Source organism: Papio anubis, chromosome 14 (assembly GCF_008728515.1).
Source record: "Papio anubis isolate 15944 chromosome 14, Panubis1.0, whole genome shotgun sequence".
NCBI lineage: Eukaryota > Metazoa > Chordata > Mammalia > Primates > Cercopithecidae > Papio > Papio anubis.
In genome coordinates, this window is record NC_044989.1 from 29,931,942 (window position 1) to 29,957,494 (window position 25,553).

Consider the following 25,553-nt stretch of genomic DNA (forward strand, 5'->3'; position numbering starts at 1 on the left):
TTCTTCCAGCAGACCTCCCAAATTGAGCCTGCTTCTTTCTTTTGGAACTCTAAACTTTTAGAGTTTCTACCACCTACTTCTTGCTTTTCTTCCGACCTGGTACTCATGCACCCTTCCCCTTACTCCCAGGACTGGCTGAAGAATGGAGATTATAACAGCAGTTGTGAGATTCACCAGGTAATTCATGCAAAGAGCCTAGAGCAGGGCCTGGCACTAGGCTCTAGGCTAGCGGGTCAGAGCTTGAAAACGCTCCTGTCATTGTGGTTCTCTCACCTTCACTTCCCAGTTACAGGTCCTGTTCTTTGCTGGAGTTTAAGAAACTGAAGTTCAAAAGATCCCCCAAATTTCACCCTGAAACCTAAGCAGTGCTAAAAAAGCTTCAAAGGCCTTCCTGGTTCACTTATTCATCCATGCAACCAAGTTTTATGGCTCCTATGCCAGACATTGTGTGAGGAAAGAAGAACACCTGTGGCCAGGCTCAGTGGCTCACATTTGTAATCTCAGCATTTTGAGAGGCCAAGGCAGAAGGATTGCTTGAGTCCAAGAGTTTGAGACCAGCCTGGGCAACATGGCAAAACCCCATCTTTACAAAACTTTTAAAAATTAGCTGGGTGTGGTAGTACAAATCTGTGGTCCCAGCTACTGGGGAGGCTGAGGTAGGAGGATCACTTGAGCCCAGGAGGTCAAGGCTGCAGTGAGCCATGGTTGCACCACTGCACTCCAGCCTGGGTGACACAGTGACATCCTGTCACCCTTTACCAAAAAAAAACCACCTGGGAACAGGAGAAATGCAGCCACTGTCCTCAGGGTCTTATAGCCAACAGGGAGGCCAGCCATTAAAGGCAAATTATGACAATATGCCAAAGATGGGACTTGGGGGCTGAGGGAACGGGGAACAGAAAGCTGCTCTCCCCGGGGGTCCACAAGACAGCCATATTTAAACGAGACATGAGGGATGAAAGTGGTAACGAGTTCACCTGCCAAAGAGTGAGGCAAGGGGAAAGGCACAGAGAATTCTCAGCCATAGGGAAGAGGCAAGAATGGCCAATGCCAGGGACTAAGAGAGGCCAGAAGACAGAGTCAGAGAAACAGAACATGGAGTGGGGGTGCCCTGAGGGAGGCAGAGGCTAGAATTTGCAGGACTTAAAAGTGTAAGGACAGGAGACTTCTTTTTATTTGTATTTTTTTCAGAGGTAGTCTCTCTCTGTCGCCAGGCTGGAGTGCAGTGGCGCGATCCCGGCTCACTGCAACCTCTGACTCGCCGGTTCAAGTGATTCTCCTGTCTCAGCCTCCCGAGTAGCTAGGATTACAGGCATACGCCACCACGTCCAGCTAATTTTTGTATTTTTAGTAGAGCCGGGATTTCACCATGTTGGCCAGGACGGTCTCCATCTCCTGACTTCGTGATCCTCCTGCCTCGGCCTCCCCAAGCGCTGGGATTACAGGTATGAGCCACCACGCCCGGTCAGGACAGGGAACTTCTTTCTGAGGGTGATAGGAGTACAGCCCAGCATGAAGCGGGGGAATACAGATCAGACTGGAATTTTGGAAAGCTTGCTCTTTTATCTCTAGGCGTGAAGCTGAGCAAACATCACCTACCCCTCCTGCAAGACTCCTTCCTTTCGCTGATTCTTCAGAGGAGGTGTAGTTAGTGGAGAGCCACAGGTGTGAAATATGGGCTGTTCAGATGGGTAAATCCCAGGCAAGATAGCATTATCCTCCCAGCAAGTCATCCCTGGGGGCAGGAAAGTACTGGAGAGTGGGTTCTGTCTCCAGGCCCAGATGGTGGGGGTGGCTGGGAGCTAGCAGCTGGCTACAGGGCCTACACAGGCCTCTATTTTTCTTTCTGTAGCTCATAAATATTAGTACCAGTTTTTACAACTGGCCGATAAATCCAGCTTATTCCAACCCCTGTGTATTTCTTAAATCCCTAGCTTGTATATCAGTTGATCTGCCATGATTGAACGAAAGTGGCCTGGATGCTTCTGGGTGTAGGTGTATGGATGGGTTGGGAGTGTGGAGAAGTTAGACAGAAAGGAGTGACCTCATTACAGTCTTCACAGAGCTTGTCATCTTGTGAGGAAGGGAAAAAATGAATTCAGTAGGAAGAGGACAGTGACAACCCTGTGCACTTCTTGGTAGGGAAATTGAAGCTGAGAATGCAGGGACCCATTTTCCTAAGATTGGGATGGAGTGAGAGCTAGGGCTGGAACCCACCAGACCACACTGGCTGTGGCTCACAGAAAGGGTCCTGGAGAAGAGGACTTCTTAAGGTAGGAAGTAAGTCACAGGCCACATTCCTAGCCAGGGTCCACTACCCTCCAAGGGCCCCCACTCTAGTCATGCAAACCTTCCTTTGCTTCCTCAAATAAGCCAAGTCCATTCCCACAGCCTCAGGCTGTCTTCTTTTATGGTTCCCTCTTACCAGAAGGCTCTGACCCCTCAATGGTTACTGGCTTCCTCCTTCAGGTACTGCGTCAGTGCCAGCTCTTCAGAAAGGCTCCCTGAAGACCCTTCCTGAAGTGGCCCCACACCCACACACCAACAAGTCTCTCTCTCCCCCAGCATTATGCTTTTCATCTTCATCATTCTCAACTCCCATTGGAAATGACGCTGCTCCTCTAGTTTCCTCTCCTACCCTCCAACTCCTGGCCTACAGACTAAAACTCAAGAGAGGAGGATCGAGTCTGCTTTGTTCACTGCTGCATCCCCAGGCAAGGGAGAAAGCCTGGCTTACACTAGTGCTCAGCAGCTTCAGAATGAATTAATGAAAGCAATGCCCTATAAACAAATCCACTTCAAGTAGACATGGAGATTATTATTTGTGAGATAACTCAATTCAAAGGCGTTATGGTAGAGAGAAGACCAAGTTGAGCAATCATAAGACTTACATTTCAGTCCTACATGGAGTTTTTCTTCTTGCTGTGGTGGTCAATACACAGAATATTCTGGAATCTCAGGCTGAGTTTATATCTGTAGAAAAAAGAAAGCAACGCCTTACACATTATTGTTGGGAGGATCAAACTAGAGAGTATACGTTCAATGCTTTGTAAACTGTAAGGTACAAATAGATGTATGATTATAACTTTAGGAGGGAATTACTACAATATTTATTTATATAAGCACTTTCCCTAGTCTATCCAAAATAGACTCTGACTTAGACAAAATGGATTTAGAATCTGCATTTCAGAGACATCTAGTATATAAATGCAATCATTTCAACAAATGAGGGCAGAGTCCACAAATCATGTCTATTCTCAGGCTCTGTTGCTTTTCTTTCACACCATGCCCACTGACAGCTGGCTTCATTTCTGAACAAATTTTGTTGTCTCACTATTTACTTTCCTTTTTAAAAGGTTTTTTTTTTTTTTCCTATTTATATATGTAATACATGTTCTTGTAAAATTGTTAGAAAATGCTAAAGTTTTTTCAAAATCATCTGTAACCCTAACTAGTCTAGAGGTAACCAAAGTAAATATTTTGAAATATTTTCTTCCAAATTCTTTTTTAAAACCGAAGTTGCATGTGGCAGTCTCATTTTGCACAGCGGACAAAGTGAATGTGCTGTATTGCTACATGATAATGGCTCTGTTAAGCCAGCTGAGACCCTGCTGAACAGGATACAGACGGCACTAGAGGGTGGGAAAAGCACAAGAGTTTGGTTCTGATCCTGCTTCTTAGTAACTTGTAGGCTTTGGGCAAGTGATTTAACCTCTCTGAGCCTCCATTTTCTCATATGCAAAATGAGCAATAATAATTCCTACCACATAGAGTGGTTATGAGCACTCAATAAAATAAAATACGTAAATCGATTGAGACATAGTGATAACTCAATCAAGTATAGTCATCTTATTAGTACTGTTAACAATAATGTCTTTAAAGGTGGCAGCTCTGTCTTGAAAAAAGAGGAGATTAAATTGAAGCCAAGGTGGCTGGAGTCAGACATGATGGAAGGGAACAGGGTAAGAACTCTGTACTCATTGCTGGGGACCAGCCTGTATAACCAGGGAAAGCATTCCATGTCCAGGGCTTACCCCTTCCTCAAGAACAGCATCAAGGACATAGACGATCAACAGGGAACCGTCAGTCCCCAGTTCTGGCCACAGAGAAGCATTGTGATCAGAGCTCTCTGTCACTAGCTGAAGAAAGGAAAGCGTGGCAGGTCCGCGGCATGTCACAAGCACCCTTCAGAATGAAGGACTTATCCCCTGGCTGCTGCAAGGCCAGCCTCCGCCATCACCACCCCTGGGGATGACCTCAGTAAAGAAGGCTGTCTTGCCAAGGGTCACATCCCTTTTCGGGGTAACACACGCGCTTTGGCAATACAGGTGTACAAAGGCCTGACCTTCTCTTCCCAAGTTAGGACAGCTATGGAAGCTCATCCCATCTTCAGCTTGCCCTGGTAGGTTAGCGGTGGCTTCCATGGAGCCTTGGCATCTCCATCTACACAATCCTGCTTCCCTGCCTTCCCCTTCTTTCTCCCCTTCCCCTTCCTCTCCTTTCCTCTTGCATTCCCTTCCATAGGTTTGATACCAAAAGCACTCCGTAATGGAGCTCCTACATGCTAACTCCATCTCTGAGTCTGCTTCCAGAAAAACCCAGCCTGTGACAGGAGCCCCACCTGCTCCCCCTCCTCACATCTTCTGGTGCAATCCCTGCTGTGGGCCCTGCAGGGCTTCTTGAGTAAACAGAGGGCTGAGCTGACATTAGATTCTATTCTTACAGTTTGCCCTTTTCTCAGTGTTACCCAAGGACTTCTGCTTCCAGGAAGAGGCATACTTTTCCCTATTTGTCCCTCTAAATACAAGTAAAAACCCTGGACATTATACATAAAACAAACAGGAGAATCTGAAGATGGAGGGAAGGAGGCAGACAGGCTAGGGGCCTTGGGTCACAGGGAATGATACAATGGTGAGTCCCTGGAGTTTTCTTTTTGTCTTGGAGCTAAAGGAGCTGGCAACTCAGAAATGGCAAAAGGCACACACAAAAACATCCCCAACAAAAGTCTGCTTTCTTTAGCAAAAGACCAGGAAAAGGGCAGCCTAGCAAAAGAGAAAACCTTTAGACAACAGCCACTTGACTCCAGCCAAATGCTACAGGAAACAACAACAGCAACGGTGGCCCCATACCCACCCTCACCAGCAAAGGCCAGTGGGGCACCTCAACCTCCACCCTCACCAGGCTGTAGCAAGGTGCCCCAAGCACCCTGCCAGGGTGGTGTCAGAGAAGGCCAAGTGTGGAGCCAGAGGTTTCATCTCTACCAGGTGGCAGCGACCCCTCCTACCTCCCACCATCCAGCCATGTGGTGGCAGTGGAGACCATGTGGGGAGCCTCAACTTCTGCCCCCATCCTGTGGTAATGAGACAACCCTCCCTCTCCCCACTAGGGAGGGGCTAGGGGCTTGGAGGAGGCCTGGTGGAGAGTTAAGACCTATACCACTGCCTAGTAAAAATCAAACCACCTCCTCCCATGGTGTCAGTGAAGCCATGTAGGGAGCAGTGGCACTCCTGTCCCTCCCAGCCAGGGTGTGTAAGCCCAGAGGGAATCAAGAACACCCACCTCCACCCAGCAGCACGGAGGAGCACTGCCTCATAAGTGTCAACGGAGGCAAAGTAGAGAATCTGGACTTCTGTCCCCACACCTGGCAAAATGGGCCGCACTTTCCCTTTCCCCCACTGAGCTCACACTAGATTTTATTCAACACCTGCTAGAGCCAACTAACATAGGTTTGAACAAGATTAAAAATCCTATAACATAAAACCCCAAATATACAAATTCTAATAGAAAAATATTCATCATACCAAGAGCCAGGAAGATCTAAAACCAAATGAAAAAGACAATCAATAGATACCACCACCACTAGGTGCTGTGGCTCACCCCTGCAACTCTAGCACTTTGGGAGGCCAAGGTGGGAGGATCACTGGATCTCAGGAATTCAAGACTAGCCTGGGTAGCATATGCAATTTTGTAGAGACCCCCCGTCTCTACAAAAAAATTAAATTAGCTGGGTATAGAAATATGTGCCTGCGGTCCCAGTTACTGGGGATACTGAGTTGGGAGGATCACTTGAGCTTGGGAGGTTGAGGCTGCAGTGACCCATGATCATGCCACTATGCTCCAGCCTGGGTGACAGAGTGAGAACCTGTCTCAAAATAATAAGATGCCACACCAAGATGACAAAGATGATTACTGACAAAATGTTTAAAGTGGCCATCATAAAAATCCTTCAGTGAGCAATTACAAACATGCTTGAAACAAATAAAAACACACAGTAAAGAAAGAGAAGACATAAAGAGGAAACAATGAAAATTTTAGAACTGGGAATCATAATAACTGAAATTTTTATAAAATTTAATGGATGAGCTTATAGCAGAAGTCAGTGTAAAACCCCAGTGAACTTGAAGACAGAAATTACTCAATCTGAGCAGAAAATAATACAAACTGAAAACAAAACAAACAAACAAAAAGAACAGAGCCTTAGGGATCTGTGGGACTAAAACAAAAAACCTAACACTGGTGTCATCAGAATCCTGGAAAAAGGGGAAAATAAGGGCCAGGCTGAAAAAGTCCTCCAAGATATAATAACTGAAAACTTCCCCAAATTGGCAAAAGATGCAAATCTACAGATTCAAGAAGCCAAGAAAACTCCAAACAATATCAACCCAAAGAAATCTATACTAAGTCATGTCACAGTCAAACTTCTGAAAACTAAAGACCAAAAAAAAAAAAGAATTCTAATAAAAAAGGACATCTTACGTGTAAGGGGAAAACAATCTGAATGACAACAGATTTCACAAAAGAGGCCATAGAGTTCAAAAGGAAAGTGGCACAACATTTTTCAAGTGTTGAAAAAAGACTTGTCAACCCAGAATTCTATATCTAGAGAAAATATCCTTTAGGAATGAAGGGGGAATAAAGACATTCTCAATGAAAGAAAACAAACCAAAGAAAGTTGTTGCTAGCTGACCTACACTGGAAGAATAGCTAAGAACATTCTCTAAAAAGAAAAATAAAATGGTTTTTAAAAAGAATATCGGAACAATAGGAAGAAAGAAAGAGAACATAAGCAAAAAAAATGGATAAGTACAATATTTCCTGCTCTTGAGTTTTTAAAATTAGTTGATCACTGAAGCAAAAATTATAACACTCTCTGATGCTATTCTCTGTAAAGAGGAAATATGTAAGACAATTACAAATGGAGATAGCAAAAAGAACTAAGGTTTCTACACTTCATCTGAACTGGTAAAATGTTGGCAATGGACAGTAATAAGTTATGTACATATAATGAAATACCTAGAGAAACAACTTAAAAAGCTAACAAAGACATGCATTCAAAAAAGTATAACTGAGGGCCAAGCACAGTGGCATGCACTTGTAATCCCAGCTACTTAAAAGGGCTGAGGTGCGAGGACTGCTTGAGCCCAGGAGTTTGAGACTATATTTAGACAACACAGCAAGACTCTGTCTTAAAACAAAAAAATCAAAATCAAACCAAAAGTACTTAGAGGAAACAAATTATTTTTAAAGTTTTTCAAGTAACCCACAGGAATGGGAAAAAAAATAAAAACTAAAAAATAAAAATCACAGAAAACAAATACGGGGGAAAATAACAGCATATTTAAGTCCTAACATAGCAATAATTACACTAAATTCAAATTGTCTTAATAAACTAAGAGAGGTTGGCAGAGAGATTAAAACACATATCCAAGTCTATGTTGTCTACTAGACATTTAATTCAAATATAACAATATAGATTTTAAAAGTAAAAGAATGGAAAGCAATATACCATGAAAACATTAATCAAAAGAATACAAGAGTAGCTATACTACCATTAGATAAAGTAGACTTCAAAGCAAAAAAAAGTTACCAGGGACAGAGAGGAGCATTACATAATGATAAAAGAGTAAGTCCAGCCAAGAAGACACAGCAATCCTGTTTATGCACCAAACAGAGCTAAAATATGTGAAGCAAAAACTAATAGAATTAAAAAGAAAAATTGACAAATCTACAATTATGGTTGGAGACTTAAACCTCTCTCAAAAGTGTATAACAGAGAGAAACAAGACAGAAAAATCAGGACAGATATAGCACTCAACACCATCAATACTAAGATCTAACTGACATTTAGAGAGCACTTCATCCAATAACAGCAGAATACACATTCCTTTCAAGTGCCAATGGAACATACCAAGAAAAACTATATTCTGTGTCATTTAAAAAATAAAAACTTAATAAATTTAAAACAATTGAAGTCATACAGAGTATATTCTCTGATCACAATGGGATCAAACTAAAAATCAATAGTAGAAAAACAGAAAATCTCCAAACACTTGGAAACTAAACAACACACTTTCAAATATCTCCTGGGCCAAGAGAAAGTTTCAAGGGAAATTGTAAAAATACACTGAACTGAACAAAAGTTAAAATACAACATACCAAAATTTGTGGGACACCACTAGAACGCCACTGAAGAGACATTTTTTAGCACTAAATACTTCTAATAGAAAAGAGAAAAAGCCTGAAATCAATAATCTAGCTACACACCTAAGAACACTGAGAAAGAAGATAGAAAAACAAACACCAAAACAAGTAGAAGTAATACCATAATAAAGAGCAGAATTCAGTAAATTGAAAACAAAAAACAATAGGAAAAAGCAATAAAAGAGAAAGCTGGTTATTTGAAAAGATCAGTAAAATGGACGAGTCTCTAGCAAGACTGACACAGAAAACAGAAAAGATACAAATATCAAGAGTGAAAGAGGCAGTATCACTATAGACCATGCATATGTCAAAATGATAAGAGAATACGATAAGTAATTTTACATCCATAACTTTGGCAACTGAAATGAAAAGGATCAATTCTTCAAACAAAATGCAAACTACCCCAACTCACCCAATATGGAATGTATGATGTGAATAGCCCTACAACTACTAAGTAAAAATTTAAAACTCCCAAAACAGAAATCTCCAGGCCCAGATGGCTTCACTGGAGAATTCTATGCAAAGTTTAAAAAATTAGCACCAATTCTATTCAATCTTTTCCAGAAATTGAAGATGAGGGAATACTTCCCAAATAATTTTATGAAGCTAGTATACCCTGATACCAAAACCAAACAATGACAGTACAAAAACAGAAAACAGCAGACCAATATCCCTCGTGAATATAGATGCACATAACATTACCAAAATGTTAGCAAAAACAACTCAGCAATATAAAAAAAGAATTACGTGCCATGAACAAGTGAGGTTTATTCCAGGGATGCAAAGCTAGTTCCGTGTTCAAAAATCAATACAGTCATTGTTAATACATCTACATACTAGCAATAAACGTGAAAAACTGAAATTTAAAAATAGAACACTGGCCAGGTGCAGTGGCTCACACCTGTAATCCCAGCATTTTGGGAAGCTGAGGCAGGTGGATCACCTGAGGTCAGGAGTGCGAGACCAGCCTGGCCAACATAGTGAAACCCCATCTCTACTAAAAATACAAAAAATTAGTCAGGCGTGGTGGTGGGTGCTGTAATCCCAGATACTCGGGAGGCTGAGGCAGAAGAATCGCTTGAACCCAGGAGGCGGAGGTTGTGGTGACCTGAGATCATGCCACTGCACTCTAGCCAGGGTGACAGAGTGAGACTCCATCTCAAAAAAAAAAAAAAAAAAAATACTATTTACAATCATTCAAAAAATAAAATGCTTAAAGAGTGCAAATTTAACAAAACATAAGACTAGTATGCTGGAACTACAAAATACTGATGAAAGAAAGAAAGAAGATCTAAATTAATGGAGAGTCTTACCAGGTTTGCGGATTAGAAGACCACACACACAGCTACCGTATGACCCAGCAATTGCATAGGTGGGCATACATCCCACAGGGGTAGCAAAACATGTTCACAAAAAACCCATACATGAGTACTTAAAGCAGTTTTATTCATAAGAGACAAAAACTGGAAACAACACAGATGGCCATCAATGACAAATGATTGCATGTACTGTGATACATCCCTACCATGAAATACTATTCATCAACCAAAAGGAATGAACACGGTGGCCCACGCCTGTAATCCCAGCTACTTGGGAGGCTGGAATAGGAGAATCTTTTGAACCCAGGAGGCAGAGGTTGCAGTGAGTCAAGATGGCGCCACTGCACTCCAGCCTGGGCGACAGAGCGAGACCCTCTCAAAAAAAAAAGAAAAAAAGAAAAAAAGAAAGGGAGGGAGGGAGGGAGGGAGGGAGGGAGGAAGGAAGGAAGGAAGGAAGGAAGGAAGGAAGGAAGGAAGGAAGGAAGGAAGGAAGGAAGGAAGGAAGGAAGGAAGGGAGGGAGGGAGGGAAGGAAGGAAGGAGACAAAAAGGAATGAACTGATGATACATGAACAGCCTGGAGGAATAGCCAGAGAATTATGGTGAGTGGACAGAAAAGCGAATCCCCAAAAGGTTACATACTGTGTGGTTCCACTTATATAACATTTTTGAAATGGAGACCAGATCAGTAGTTACCAGGAATTAAAGCTGGAATAGGGTGAGAGGGAAGTGGGCGTGGCTATGTCAACATGAGTCATCCTTGTGGTTGTGGAAAAATGTTCTCTATCTTGACTATATCAATGTTCATAAACTGGTCGTGATTTTGTCCCATAATTTTTCAAGATGAATTTAATTTTTTAAAAATATTACATATATATTTGTTGAAAAATAAGCATTAAAGAAGTCTATAATATAAAAAGTTTCTTGTAAGATACCCAGACCATACTCATTCCCTTCACCCTCTTCCCATACCCCTCACCCATACACACACCACCTCTAGAGAAATGCTATTAATGGTTTGATATATTTTACTCTGATTCTGTTTTGGGGAGGATTTTTTGACAGGGTCTTGCTCTGTGGCCCAGGCTAGAGTGCAGTATCACGATTATAGCTCATTGCACCTTTGACCTCCCAAGCTCAAGCGATCCTCCCACCTCAGCCTCCCAAGTAGCTGGGACTACAGGCTCATGCCACCATGCCCAGTTAATTTTTGTTTTGTTTTGTTTGTTTTGCTTTTGTACAGATGGGATTTTCTCGTGTTGCCCAAGCTGGCCTTGAACTCCTGGGCCCTAGCAATCTGCCTGCTTTGGCCTTCCAAAGTGCTGGGACTACAGGTGTGAGCCACTGCGCCTGGCCTACTCTGATTTTTTGCATAACCTAAATTATCTATCTACCTTTATATATAATTTACATTTTTAAAACCAAAAGTGGAATTATACTAAACATAGTCCTGCAACATACTTTTCTTATCCAATATATTTTGGGCATTTTTTCTATATCAGTATTTTATTGCTATCAATGGCCACACAGTATTCTACTGAATGGCTGTGTCACGATTTATCATTTCTTATAACGGTGGAAATATATATGTATTTTTCTTTCGACATTAAAAATGTTGCTGAAAACAACTATTTATTTGTGTTAATGTATTTCTAGTCTCATTTCCTAGAAGTAGAAAATGTGAGACCAGTTTTTGCCTATTTTAAAATGTAATAGATTTTGCCCATTGCTCTCCACAAATATTGTACCAATTTATATCATCATCAACAGAGTATGAGACTCTGCCTGTTTGCCCATACTCTCAACACAGACATTAGGCTTTAAAAATTCTAGAGTCATATTTGTGACAATAGTGAAAATGTGGAAAAGAATGTGTCCCCAGACATAGGAGTTTGTGTTCCAACACTACATACAAGGGTAAGACATTGAGCCAACAGTAGGCTTGAAGAAACAGAAAGGTAGAAACAGAGTGAAATAGAGACAGATGGACGGATGGGCATATATATGGATGGTGGGTACATTTGATTCGGCTGAACATTTTTAGAACAAGCACACAGCTTTGAACATGCCCTGAAGGCAAGTGCCATGAATATATTGGATGGTTTCAGTAGTGAGAAAAATACCATTATATATAAAAACAAAAAATGTGAAATTCTAAATTTGACTAGTTATATCAAGAACAAAAGTCTGGGCCAGGCACAGTGGATCACTCCTTGAATCTCAGCACTTTGGGAGGCCGAGGCAGGAGGATCACTTAAGCCTAGGAGTTGGAGACCAGCCCGTGCAACAAAGTGAGACCCCCATCTCAAATTTTTAAAAATTTATTTTTAAAAAAGAAAGAACAAACAAAAGCCCTGAAAGCTGAGCAGAAGTTCTCCAGGAGCCATGCAAAGAATGGGTGCAAAACACAGGTCAGTGGGCAGCTCTGCAGAGTGGCCAGGAGTGTAACATGGTCACAGCATCAGGCAACTATAGAAAGGGGATAATAGGAACAGACCCACAGTGGAGGATGCAGCAGTGAGAAGATGGGTACAGGAAGTAGAGAGGGAGTGTGGTGGCCTCAGACCTCCCTCCAAAAGAACCAGCTGCAGGGAGCACAGCTTCCCGCACAGACCTGCCACAGAGCCACACTGTCCCCGGCACTCACACCCTCACACCCCATGCCTGAGCATGCACCGGGTGCGATTTCTGCCTGATGTGGGATTCTGCTCACAGGCTGCCTTCTTCTGGGGTTGCCCCATTGTCCGAAGCTCTTCCTACCCAGTCCTCCTTCCCTCCCTCTCTCCTTCCACAGGTGTCAGATCTACATCGCGGGCGGTTGGCTCTTTGGCCTACTGTGGTTCACGTCCCTCTTTCCTTCCCAGGGGCTTCCTCCATGTCGTCTTTGGTACATCTAATCCCATCTTGGCATCTGCTTCTTGAGGCGCCTGAGCTGACTGAGAGACGGGCATCTGACAAGTCACAAAGGGCAACCTGCTCCTTTAGACTTCACTGTCACCCTAGCATCACACCCGGGATTGCGACGATTAATCACTCCTCACAAAGCCATGGGTTCCTCGTCTGTAAAGTGAGAGAGATGGGCTACATTATTTCCAAGTCCTTTCGGTTCTGTGTTGCCACAAACTTAATTTGTTAAGATTTCAAATTTGAGGATGTGGTCTCTACTGCCAAAGAGAAAGGATTTCCTTTGACCCTATTAACCAATAAATGGGAATGAATCTTTCTTATGGACAGTGCAGTGATTAATCCCAGGGTATAGTGACGTACCAGGCACAGAAGGGGAGAAACAAAACGGACAAGGGAGGAAGGCTACCAAGAACTAGGGGTATAGGAAGGAGACCAGTGTCCTTGGGTTCCTGCTTGAAAACAGAGATGGTGCAGAGATTATAACCTGCCCTTACTTTATTGACTTCTTTTTGAAAACTACAAAGGGTTTACAGGCTTTTTAAAAAGTCAATCAGGCTGGGCACAGCGGCTCATGCCCGTAATCCCAGTACTTTGGGAGGCCAAGGTAGGAGGATCACTTGAGGTCAGGAGTTCGAGACCAGCCTGGTGAACATGGTGAAACCCTGGCTCTACTAAAAATACAAAAAAATTAGTTGGGCATGGTGCTGACGCCTGTAGTCTCAGCTACTCCGCAGCCTGAGGCATGAGAATTCCTGGAACCTGGGCGGCGGGGGTGCGGGGGGAGTGGAGGTCGCAGTGAGCACTCCAATCTGGGTGACAGAGCAAGACTCTATCTCAAAAAATATATATTTTTTAACAAAATAAAAAGCCAATTGATACATAAGTGTATAAACTGCTTAAGGGTGCTCATTGCTCACAGTATGTTTCTTTCCAAAACTTCCTATTTTACACAAACCCATATACAAATTTTTTCTTTTGAACTTTAAAAATTATAAAAGAAACAGATGTTTATTGTAAAAAAAAATAATGTTTTTTAGAAGAACCTGAAGCTTACGGAGGAAAAGGGTAAGTTTCACTTGACCTGTCTCCCATTCCAGTCAACTCCAGAGAGCTAACACATACATAGGAATACACAACCACCTCTAGGAAACCTCTCCTCCTATTCCAAACACACCGCTCAAATTCAACAAGTCCAAAATAGGACTCCTGACTCTCCTCACCCTACGCCCACTTGCCAAAGCCATTCCTTGAGGCCCCTGTGCTTCCCTCTCACTAAAGGGCTCCAATATTCATTTCATTACTCAGGCTAAAACCTAAGGGTCAGCTCTGATCCCTTTCTTTCCCTCACATCCCACGTCCGATGCATAAGTCCTGTCTACTGGAACATGTTATATACCCCATATGTCATCATTTCTCCCCATGCCCTTACACCGCGGCCCTGGTGTAAGCCCCATCTACTCTCACCTAGATCTCCGCATCCACTTCTGGACTGATCTCCATGCTTCTAGAAGAACCAGAGGGGCTGTTTTAAAACACAAAATGAAAATGAGCTTTGGCCTATGGGCATTGTCTTTCTATTACACTTGGAATAGAACTCGACCCCCTTAGTCCTACAAAATCTGGCATCTGCCCCACTTTCAATCTCCTTCCTTTCATTGCCTATGCCCCACAAGCCTTCCCAAGCCATGTGAGCTCCTTCCACTCAGGGACCTCCAATTTCCCATCCCCTCTGTCTGGGATGCTCTTTTCTACCATCTGCACACACTGTCCCTTCTCAAATATTCCTTCCCACGCAATCTCAAACAGCCACCCTACCCCAACTCCACTGCCTAGTTTTCTTCAAGGCATCTGCAATCATCTGCAAGTATTCAGTTATTTACTTTTTCAGTTTCTCTCTCGCTACAGTCCACCACCATGAGGGGCAAGGACTTGGTCTTAGCATGGCACCCCCAGTTTCTAAAGCAGTGCTTGGTACATAGGAAGTGCTCTAATAACAATTATTGAAAGAATAAAAACACAAGTGTGTTTTTTCTCCTCATATAACCAAGATTTTTATTTATTTTTTAATTTAATTTAATTTAATTTTTGAGACAAGGTCTTGTTCTGTCACCCACAGAGTGCGGTGACATGATCATGGCTCAACTTCTGGGCTGAAACGTTCCTCCCACCTCAGCCTTCCCAACAGCTGGGACCACAGGTACACACCACCATGCCCGGCTAATTTGTGTATTTTTTGCAGAGATGGGGTTTTACCATGTTGCTCAGGCTGGTCTTGAACTCCTGGGCTCAAGCGATCCACACACCTCAATCTCCCAAAGTGCTGGGATTACAGGTGTGAGCCACCTTGTCTGACCTATAACCAAGATTTTTTAAATAATGGCTTTAATTCTCCTTTTAACTTGCTCTTTTCTCTTTAAAAATATTACACAAACACCATTCTATGTTAGCACATATAAACACATCTTACAACACAAAATATCATAGTATATCTGTATTATAATTATTGAATCATTTACTTACTGATAGACATTTAGATCATTACCAGCTTTTTTGGTATTACAAAGAGGACTTTAATGAACTTTCCTTTGTATATATTTTTGTACCCTGGTATAAATGTTTCATACACTAAGTTTCAAGAAGTGGAATTGCTGGCTTAGAGTTTTGCTGCCCTTTAGGGAGATAACTGTGGACTAGGAGAATGATCATGTCTCCATTTGAGAATATTTGAGTTTGTATTTCATCCTTTCCATGTACTTGCTCTGTGAGATCTGCAGTCTCTGAGATTCAGCAAAAGTCCCCCTACTGTCTATACATCCATGTGAGATCATGGGAATGTTAAGTATTTCTAGAACATAAAGTTCTGTAGAAAAGGAAAAATTGTCAATCAAGTAGTATAGAGCAGTAGTCAAGAGGATGGGCTCTGGAGCCATCCTGTTTGAGTGTTAATATTAGGCACCACTGTTTACTGTGTGCCATGGACATGTAACCGAACCACAGGTTCAGTCACTTGCTGCTTGCCGAATTCAGTGAACAAGAGCAAGGTCTGCTATAAAGAAAGTGACTTTTCATTCCAAAGTGAGCTTAGGGGAATAAGTACAGGCTCCTGCCTTTAAGGGTATTGCTTCGCGTTTGGGGCAGAAAGCAGGGGACTTGGGATGAGCAGCATGCAGGAGAAGAAGCGAGCAGGTGGGGTTCTGTGTGACTGGCATTTGTGCCTTCTATCTACCAAGAAGTCAGGCTGGTGCTATCGCAGGCAGAGTTAGGTTGTAAAGTGGCCATTGTCTGAGATACTGTCCGGGTTCAGAGAGTTCTGTCTTGGGCATACTTTCAGGTTGTAAATGTAAACAGACTGTTGTCTCCTGAGACAATCTCCTAGTGGCAGAAGCTCTGGAGCTTCTAAGTAAGCACACACTTAGACAAGCTTGCTGTGTAGGGAGTGTCTAGTGAAGGGAAGGTAAAGGTGATAACTGCATTTCTAAACAGATAAGTAGGAAGTGGGGAACAGGGGAAAAGGAGGAAAGAAAAAAGAAGAAAATAATAATTTAAAAAATAACTAATTCCCTTTCTCTTTGAAAAATGGGGGTACTCAGTTATAGACAGATTATTCAACCCTTCTATTACTCAGATTTTTCATCTGTATCTAAGATGGGCTTAATAATAGATCCACTCCATACAGTTGTTGTGAGGATTACATAAATCAATGTGGGTAACAAATATTTAGAATACTGAGGAGCACATAATAAACACTATACCACTACTATCATTATTGTTATGATGCTGTTGTGATTTATTTGGGAGCATAAAGCATTACTTCATGAAGAACAGAGCTAACTAAATACTTCTTGATACTTTTTTTTTGCTTACAAAAAAGGTCCTCTTGTCTTCAGAAACTGTAAAAAGTTCTCCAACCACTTCCTTCCCTTTCCCTAAGCTTTCTTACCCTTTGTCTTCCTTTTCAGCTCGTTCACACAAAATACTTCACATACATCTATTCTATATTCAAGATATGTCACTCAAACTGGATTAAAAAAAAAAAAAGAAAACCCTAATATTTCTCAATGTTTTCTAGGAAATAAACACAATGATAATAGCACTGCTCTGAGAAAATGCAAAGAAAAGAATAGAAATTAAACAAGGCTGCCAGTGTACTACACTACCATGTAGCATCGCCAAAAGCCACTGCTTGTTATTTGTTATTTGTGGTGTGTTCATCTTGAAATTCAGATAGCCAGTCCACAAAAGACAAAACTCAGCCCTGCTTGAAGTCTTTCTGTAGAATTCTAACTGACCTAAGCTTTACTAGTGAAACAGAGCTGTTACAGTGGACACAGTTAACCCTCTTTTCCTGGTACATGTTAGGTGACACGAGGCTTCCCAGGAACACGGTGGAACACAACGGCCATGGCGCCGGAGAAGGAGAAGCCTATTTAGAATTACATAAACAAACATTGATCTGTGATTCCATCCATCGTGTACTTATTATCTTTGTATCTTTGAAATTCTGTATCTCTTTCTCTCTCTCCCCAAGAAGCCATCCATTTGCTCATTCTTCAAAGTCCATTGGAGCCAGAGAACACACCCACAGAGATAAAAAATATGCTAGCCATGAGCCACTTCTCCGCTTACTGATACGACTACAACCTTCATCAAAACAAAGAGCTTCCTATGAACTCCGTAGGATAAAATCCCAGATCAAAGCTTATTGAGATGGTACCAGTTAAAATTCAGAATTACAGTAAGGATGTAAAGGTATCTTGATAGAACTCCTAATTCACTCAGTCTTATCACCAATATACGTTTAACAGACTCATTTAATTGACATTCAATAAAGATTTGCATACAGTATTCAATTTTCCAATAGTGAGCTTCTGATCCTGAAAACCCAGGTTTTGGAAAACTTGAAATTGAAGTTCTTAAGACTTTAACGTCTTTGTGTTAAAAAAAAAAAAAAAAGTGTAATTAAACTTTAAAAGAAATGAATTAGTCTAGCTAAATTTCTTTGACTGACACTTATCGCCTGTCTACTATCTGTTCTCAGCCTGGGCTTTCAACATTGTCCTATACAGATACTATTCTGTTGAACAGAGCTCCCAAGTCTTCCCATCTTCCCCAAGCACACTAACAGTTCCTGTCTCAGAGCCTTTGCTCAAGGGCAAGTTAATCACTGAGGAACTTTTATAACAGATGTTGCAAGGTATCCCTGCAAGCTGCATAATAACAACACAGCTCTGTCTGCCCAGAGTAGAGCCTTGCTTCGTTTGGGAAATGCCATTTCTCCAACTCCAGACCTATGGTACAAGGGAGGTATAGGGGCTGCCAATGAGAAGACCCCAAACACCTAACCTTGGCAATCAGTCCCTGATCCAGCCAAGCCAAACAGAATCCTTCTCTGGGACTCTGTCAACTTGAGCTTACAGGGATAAGACTTTCCAGTCAAGAAGTCACAAGGACATAAACATGGAGTACAAGGGGCCAACCTACAAAGAGAAAGAGAAGTAGCAACAGAGCCAGCCAGTCTTGGCTGCTTATAAGTTTCCTAAGGCCAGATCCAACCACCCTTCCTGTTCTTCAGTGATATGGGCCAATAAATTTCCGTTTTATGTTTCAGCTCCTTCAAGCTGGATTTCTGCTACTTACAACCTATTAGTGCCGACTGATACTGGTAGCTCTGCAGAAGATGCAAATTCTTCACATGATCTTTTTTTGTATCAATTCTCTGTAACAGCCAAGGACAAACTAAAATTAAAAATGTTTGTGGCAATACATTTATCTTTACCAGTTTTCTAATCGCTAATATTAAACATATCCATTGTAAAATATGTTTATGAAAACCAGGACAGTGCAGAAAGGCAATATTTCAGATGTCTGTACATATATAAATACATTTGATCTTATTTTACAAAAATTGGATCAGACCCTGTATAGAATTCTACATAGCTTGCATTTCCCAATTAATAACGTCTTTTGGACATCATAATATATTAGTTCATATAATCTGCTTGGTGCTTGGTGGGTTTTTTGTTTTTGTTTTAAATTTAAATTTTAAATTTTAATTTAAAAAAAAATTAAATTTTTTTTGTGTGTTTTTCTCTTCCAGTAACTTGCTGGTGTCTTAAATGTGTATGTTTAAAGTGTATCCTCCTAAATGACTATCATTGGTAATGGTGGTCACTGGGAGTGTATGCACAGTAATCCCCCCCATTCATGGGGGATACATTACAAGACCCCCAGCGGATGCCTGAAACCATAGATAGCACTGAACCCTATATACACCATGTGTTTTCCTGTACAGTAATGGGCAGGTAGTGTGTATAGCTTGGACAAAGGCTGATTCATGCCCCATGCAGGACAGGGCAGGACAGAGCCAGATTAGATCACACTACTCAGAACAGCACGCAGTTTAAAACTTATAAATCATACATCCATGTTATGTGTGGGGGAAAAACCTTGTAAATTGTTTATTTCTGGAATTATCCATTTAATATTCTTGGAACTTGAAACTGAAGGTCGGGGGAACTACTGTAATCTCATTGACAGGATTCTCGTTTAGAGCCCAGAGACCTTTCTGCTGACCTTTTGTGTGCAGATAGGTGTGGAAAGAAGTCGAATGACTAGTTTTTCATTTCCATGACATAAATCAGGTCAGACTTTTGGCAATATTTCAAGTATTCTCTCCATTCGGAGTTGAACCACAAAAGAGAGCTATCAAGCATCGGCCTGGCAGTCTGCGAGGTGACCTTAACACTCTGTCACGTAGATGGTACACAGAAAACAGCAAAAGCTGCTTACCTTGAACTCAGCTTCATAATCAAGAATCACGGCAATCACAACAAGAACCAACACAGCAGCAGCTTTTATTGAGCATGTAATAGGTGCCAGGGACATTGACTACGCACTTAAAGTCAGCGTAGTCAATGCTCACAATCACCTAAGTTATGACTATTTTTTGGTAATTATGTGAAGCTCTCCCCACGGTCAGACAGTGTGTCTGTCAGTGCTGGGGTCTGACCTTGGGCTCACTAATTCTAAAGCTTGAGTTTCTCACCACCATTTTATTCTGCTAAGTGGCCCCACCTAACTGGGGACATTTATCACTCCTTATCCCAAGGCTCAGATTTTGAAACGCGAAGTGTTTATTGTCAGAAAAGTGTGTGAGTGTTTTACTACAGTTTTTGTTTTTAACATAATGTAGGGGAAATATTAGAATATCCTCTTGGTAGTTTTGACCTGATGCAGGTAGAGCTATGGGGTGAACTAATGCTCTGTTCCCTGACCACTTAAACATTATCTTGAGTCGGGTTTCTGGAAATACGGTACATTAGAAAGAACACAGTTATGTGTATTAACAAAATTAAAATGAATTGTATGCAGCACCAAGTAATTAAAACAAGAAAACATGAAATATGACTTTAGGAAAATAAGTGATATATTAGTTTCTTATCACCGCCATAACAAATTACTACAAATGCAGTGGCTTAAAACAACACAACTTTTTTTTTTCTTTTTTTTGAGACGGAGTCTCGCTCTGTCACCCAGGTGGCAGTGCATTGGCACGGTCTCAGCTCACCGCAACCTCCGCCTCCCAGGTTCGAGCAATTCTCCTGCTTCAGCATCCCAAGTAGCTAGGACTACAGGTGTGCACCACCACACCCGGCTAATTGTTGTATTTTTAGTAGAGATGGGGTTTCACCATGTTGGCCAAGCCGGTCTCAATCTCCCAATCTCAAGTGATCCACCCATCTCTGCCTCCCAAAGTGCTGGGATTACAGGTGTGAGCCACTGTGCCCAGCCAAAACAACATGAATTTATTCTCTTACAGTTCTGGAGGTCAAAAGTCTAAAATGGATCTTATGAAATTAAAAAAGAGGCTAAAGTGGCAGAGCTGTCTCCATGCTGGAAGCTCTAGGAGAGACTGTTTCCTTGCCTATTTTAGCTTCTAGGGGCTGCCTCCATTCCTTGACCCCTGGCCCAAATCACTGTACTCTCTGCTTCCATGGTCACCTCTCCTTCTCTGACTCTCTTAACTTCCTTTTCATTAGAAAAGCTAGTTTTTTAAAGTGTGGTAAAATACACATTAAACGTACCACCCCTGTTCAGCACGGTGATTCCTGACTGTAATCCCAGCGCTTTGGGAGCCCAAGGTGGGAGACTCATTTAAGGCCAGGAGCTCAAAACCAGCCTAGGCAAACTAGTGAGACCTTATCTCACTGTTTTATTATTTTACAAAAAATTAAAATTAAAATTAACCAGGCATGGTGGTGCATGCCTATAGTTTCAGCTACTTGGGAGGCTGAAGGAAGAGGATCACTTGAGTCAGGGAGTCCAAGGTTACATACAGTGAGCTTGATCATGCCACTGCACTCCAGTCTGGGCAACAGAGCAAGACCCTATCTCCAAAAAAAAAAAAAAAGTACCATCTGAATCATTTCTAGGTGTATGGTTCAGTCGCATTAAGTATATTCACATTGTGTGCAACAGATCTCCAGAACTTTTTCATCTTTGTTACAGTGAACTAAATACGGCCTGAGAAGGACTCTGTACATCTATATTTGAGTCCCTGTGGACGAACTGCCACCTGGTTTAATAGTAGACAATACTGAAAACCTAATTTAGGAGTATGCACCTGTAACAACCGCTGAGTCTTGGCCAATCCCAGAGGCCGTACTTCAACCATGAATACACAGCTGAGTGTTAAAACTGTGCTCAAATAAGGCAAACACCAACCTGTAACCAATCCAGCTGTTCTGTACCTCACTTTTGATTTCTGTAGGTCATTTCCCTTTTTTAGTCTATAAATCTTCTTCCACCACGTGGCTGCACTGAAGACTCTTTGAATCTGCCCTGATTCTGGGGGCTGCTCCATTTGCGAATCACTCGTTGCTCAATTAAACTCCTTTAAATTTAATTTGGCTGAAGTTTTTCTTTTAACATCTTATAAAACGGAAACTCTATACCCATTAAACAATAACTCACTTCACCCAGCCCCTGGCAAACACCACTGTACTTTCTGTTTCTATGAATTTGACTACTTTATATACCTCATATAAGTGGAATCATACAGTATTTTTCTTTTTGCGACTGGCTTATTTCACTTAGCATAATGTTCTCGAGGTTCATTCATGTTATAACATGTATCAGAACCTTCTTCCTTTTTAAGACTGAATCATATCCATTGTATGGATATACCACATTTTGTTTATCCATCCACCCATCAATGGACATTTGGGTTGCTTTCACCTTTTGGCTTTTATGAATAATGCTGCTATAAACATGGGTATACAAATAGCTTTTCAAGACCTTGCTTTCAATCCTTTTGACTATATACCCAAAAGTCATATTGCTGGATCATGTGGTAATTCTATGTTTAACTTTTTGCTGTACTGTTTTTCATAGCAGATGTACCATTTCACATTCCCACCAATAGTGCACAAGGCTCTCAATTTCTCCACACCCTAGTCAACATAACTTGGTGGTGTCTTAAATGTTTATGTTTAAAGTGTTATTTTCTGTTTTCCTCTGTAATAGCCTTCCTTATGAGGTGATATTTCATTGTGGCTTTGATTTGCATTTCCCTAATAATTAGCAATGTTGAGCATCTTGTTAGTCCCTTGCTCTGACTCTGACCCTCTTTTACAAGAATCTTTGTGACTATATAGGGCCCCACCTGGATAACATACAAATGTTAGAAAACCTAGTTTAGTTTTAAAATTGTGGTAAAATACAATAATCTCCCCATCTCAAGACCCTTAGTTTAATTCCACCTGTAAAGTCTCTTTTGCTATGTAAGGTAACATCTTCATAGGACATGAGGGTATACACATCTTTGGGTGTACTATTATTCTGTCTTCCATAGGTGAGTACTATGCTTCCAGAGCCAAGAGAAGAAAAAGTTTGAGGCTGGGCGTGGTGGCTCAAGCCTGTAATCCCAGCACTTTGGGAGGCCGAGGTGGATGGATCACGAGGTCAGGAGATCGAGAGCATCCTGGCTAACACGGTGAAACCCCATCTCTTCTAAAAATACCAAAAATTAGCTCGGTGGGGTGACACGTACCTATAGCACCAGTTACTTGGGAGGCTGAGGCAAGAGAACTGCTTGAACCCGGGAGGCGGAGGTTGCAGTGAATGGAGATCGTGCCACTGCACTCCAGCCTGGGTGACAGAGCAAAACTCTGTCTCAAAACAAAACAAAACAAAGTTTGAAGAATTAATGTTTGGTTGATTATTTCAAATACTGTATAGAATTTGTGCAGGCTAAAATGATTGGCTAAGTTTTATGATCAGTGTCCTTTATGATAGCTTTTAGTAAATTGGCAGGGCCACGCACAGAATAAGGTGTTGATATTTTTTATCTTAACTACTTAACTTGTGATTATAATTACATATATTTATTTCCCCCTGATATGGACTGATTGCTCATTTCCCCATAAAATTTATAGTTTGAAGCCTAATCCCCAATATGATGATACTAGCAGGTAGTGCTTTGGGGAGGTAATCAGGTCATGAGGGTGGAGCCCTCACAAATGGGATGAGTGCCCTTATAAGAAGACACAAGAGCAAAATGATCTCTCCATCAGCTATGTGAAGATACAGCAAGAAGGCAACTGTCTATAAGCCAGGAAGCAGGCCCCCACCTGATGCCAGATCTGCCAGTGCCTGGATCTTGGACTCCCCAGCCTCCAAAATTATGAGAAATAAATTGTTATTTAAGTCACCAGTATATGGCATTTTTGTTATAGCAGCCCAAACTGACTAAGACACTTCCTAAAGGAGCTATTCTATTTACATTACCCAGAGCGCTCATAAGCTCAGGTTAAAGTAAACACACACTCACTCACACACACAAAATCCAGCCTCAGGCTTATGACACCTGTACTCCACACGATGTTCAGGATCCAGGTTCCTCCCAGCTCACTGCTCCATTGTCCCCAGATGGCATCCTGGTCCCTGCGGTACTGGCATAATCCATGATCCAGGCAGCAAGATGGAGGGGAAACAATTAATAAGATCTCAATATAAAGCAAGGAGAAAGATAGAGGGAAGTTATTAAAAGGTTATTAGAACCAACCAGTAAGAAGTTACTGGGGTCTAAACTGGAGTGCTGGATATGAGGGCAGGTCACTTGTATGTAGAGCCCAGACAAGACAGAGATGATAAACACTTGCGGCCACTGAAGCAGGCAAGGTATTGTGGTCCATGAACAGACACAGGGAAGTGACGGTCCTAGGCCTAAAGGAATGTTTGTTGTTTGTCTTTGTGTTGAGAGGAGATATAGGATCCATTTAGGACAGAATGGGCTCCAGGATGCAGAGTGTTCTGGAATAGGTGTCCATCAGGCATTGAGAATTATCAGGAGAGACTACCTTTTATCCAAACCTGCAGAAAATACGTGATAGAGGAAGATATGCTGAGACAGAAAATGTAAGGCAGTTCATTTCCACCGGTCTTAATCTGACTCTAAACTATGAGGCAAGACTCTCCGCAGAGAGTAAGACAGGTGGGTGGAGGCCCAAATGTTCCAGGGCTTGAGGAACAAGGAGAAAATTTACCAGGCTCTGGGAAGTTCAGAGAGGCAATGGGAGACTCACTGCTGATTTCACCCACCTGAAGAGTGGTCTCACCTCTAAAGGAGCAGCTCCAAAAGCAGGAGAAAGAAAATCAGAGCAAAGGAGAGGTCCACGGAAGCACCATTAGAAGGGCACTTGGGCCAGGAACAGTGGCTCGTGCCTGTAATCCCAGCACTTTGGGAGGCAGAAGAGAGGGGATTACTTGAGCCCAGGAGTTCAAGACCAGCACCGGCAACATAGCAAGATTTCATCTCTACTAATAAATAAAAATAAGGGCATTCTGAAAGCCTGACTCAGGGTTTGTAGTTACTAAATAGAGTCATCAATTGGGGACACAGCATACAATTTCAGACAGAAAGTATAGTCAATAACTCAAATAAAGCAGCAGGATATGTTGGTGTACATTGGTATACTCCTGTTTTTGATTTTATTCAAAGAATGTCAGTAATAGCACATGTCAAATGACAAAGGAGTTTTTAATCCCAGAAACACAAAGCTAGTTTAATGTTGGAGATGGGCTAATGTAATATATATAAAGAAATAGAATAAAGGGAAAAAAAACATGGTCATCTCAATGGACACTAAAAAATATTTAATAAAATTGCATGCCCATTCTTTAAAAAAAGGAACATTACAAACTAGTAATAACTTTTATGAATTTATCTGACAGAAATATTCACAGATATACTCAAAGATATACGAGCAAGAATTTAAAAAGAAATAAAAGGCCGGGTGCGGTGGCTCATGCCTGTAATCCTAGCATTTTGTGAGGCTGAGGCGAGTGGATCATGAGGTCAGGAGATCGAGACCATCCTGGCCAACATGGTGAAACTCCGTCTCTACTAAAAATACAAAAATTAGCCGGGCATGGTGGCATGTGCCTGTAGTCCCAGCTACTCAGGAGGCTGAGGCAGGAGAATCGCTTGAACCCAGGAGGTGGAGGTTACAGTGAGCTGAGATCATACCACTGCACTCCAGCCTGGGCAACAGGGCAAGACTCTTGTCTCAAAAAAAAAAAAAAAAAGAAAAGAAACAAAAGACAAAATGACTAGAAAGTAGGCAGCAAAACTGTGATCATTTACAGACAAAAACATTTTTCCATCCAGAAAATCCAGGAAAATAAACTACAAAATCATCATGTTTCCTACAAAACAAATAACTGGTTAGAGATGTAATATATAATATGGGAAGTTCCCATTCACAGTAGCCACCTGCATTAGTTTGCTAGGGCTTTCACCACAGAACACCACGGAGTGGGTGGCTTAAACAGAAATGTGTTTTTTC

The 25,553-nt window shown here is 41.8% G+C and overlaps 1 long non-coding RNA gene across 1 annotated transcript; it reads right to left on the reverse strand.

The window, feature by feature from the left end:
* Positions 1-1,493: 1,493 nt before the first annotated feature.
* Positions 1,494-12,848, reverse strand: LOC103876827. The gene is made up of 3 exons (XR_002516585.2): positions 12,512-12,848; positions 2,892-2,973; positions 1,494-1,735 (listed from the first exon to the last, which is right to left on the reverse strand). It is a non-coding gene; the product is annotated as an uncharacterized LOC103876827 (long non-coding RNA).
* Between the last annotated feature and the right edge of the window lie 12,705 nt (positions 12,849-25,553).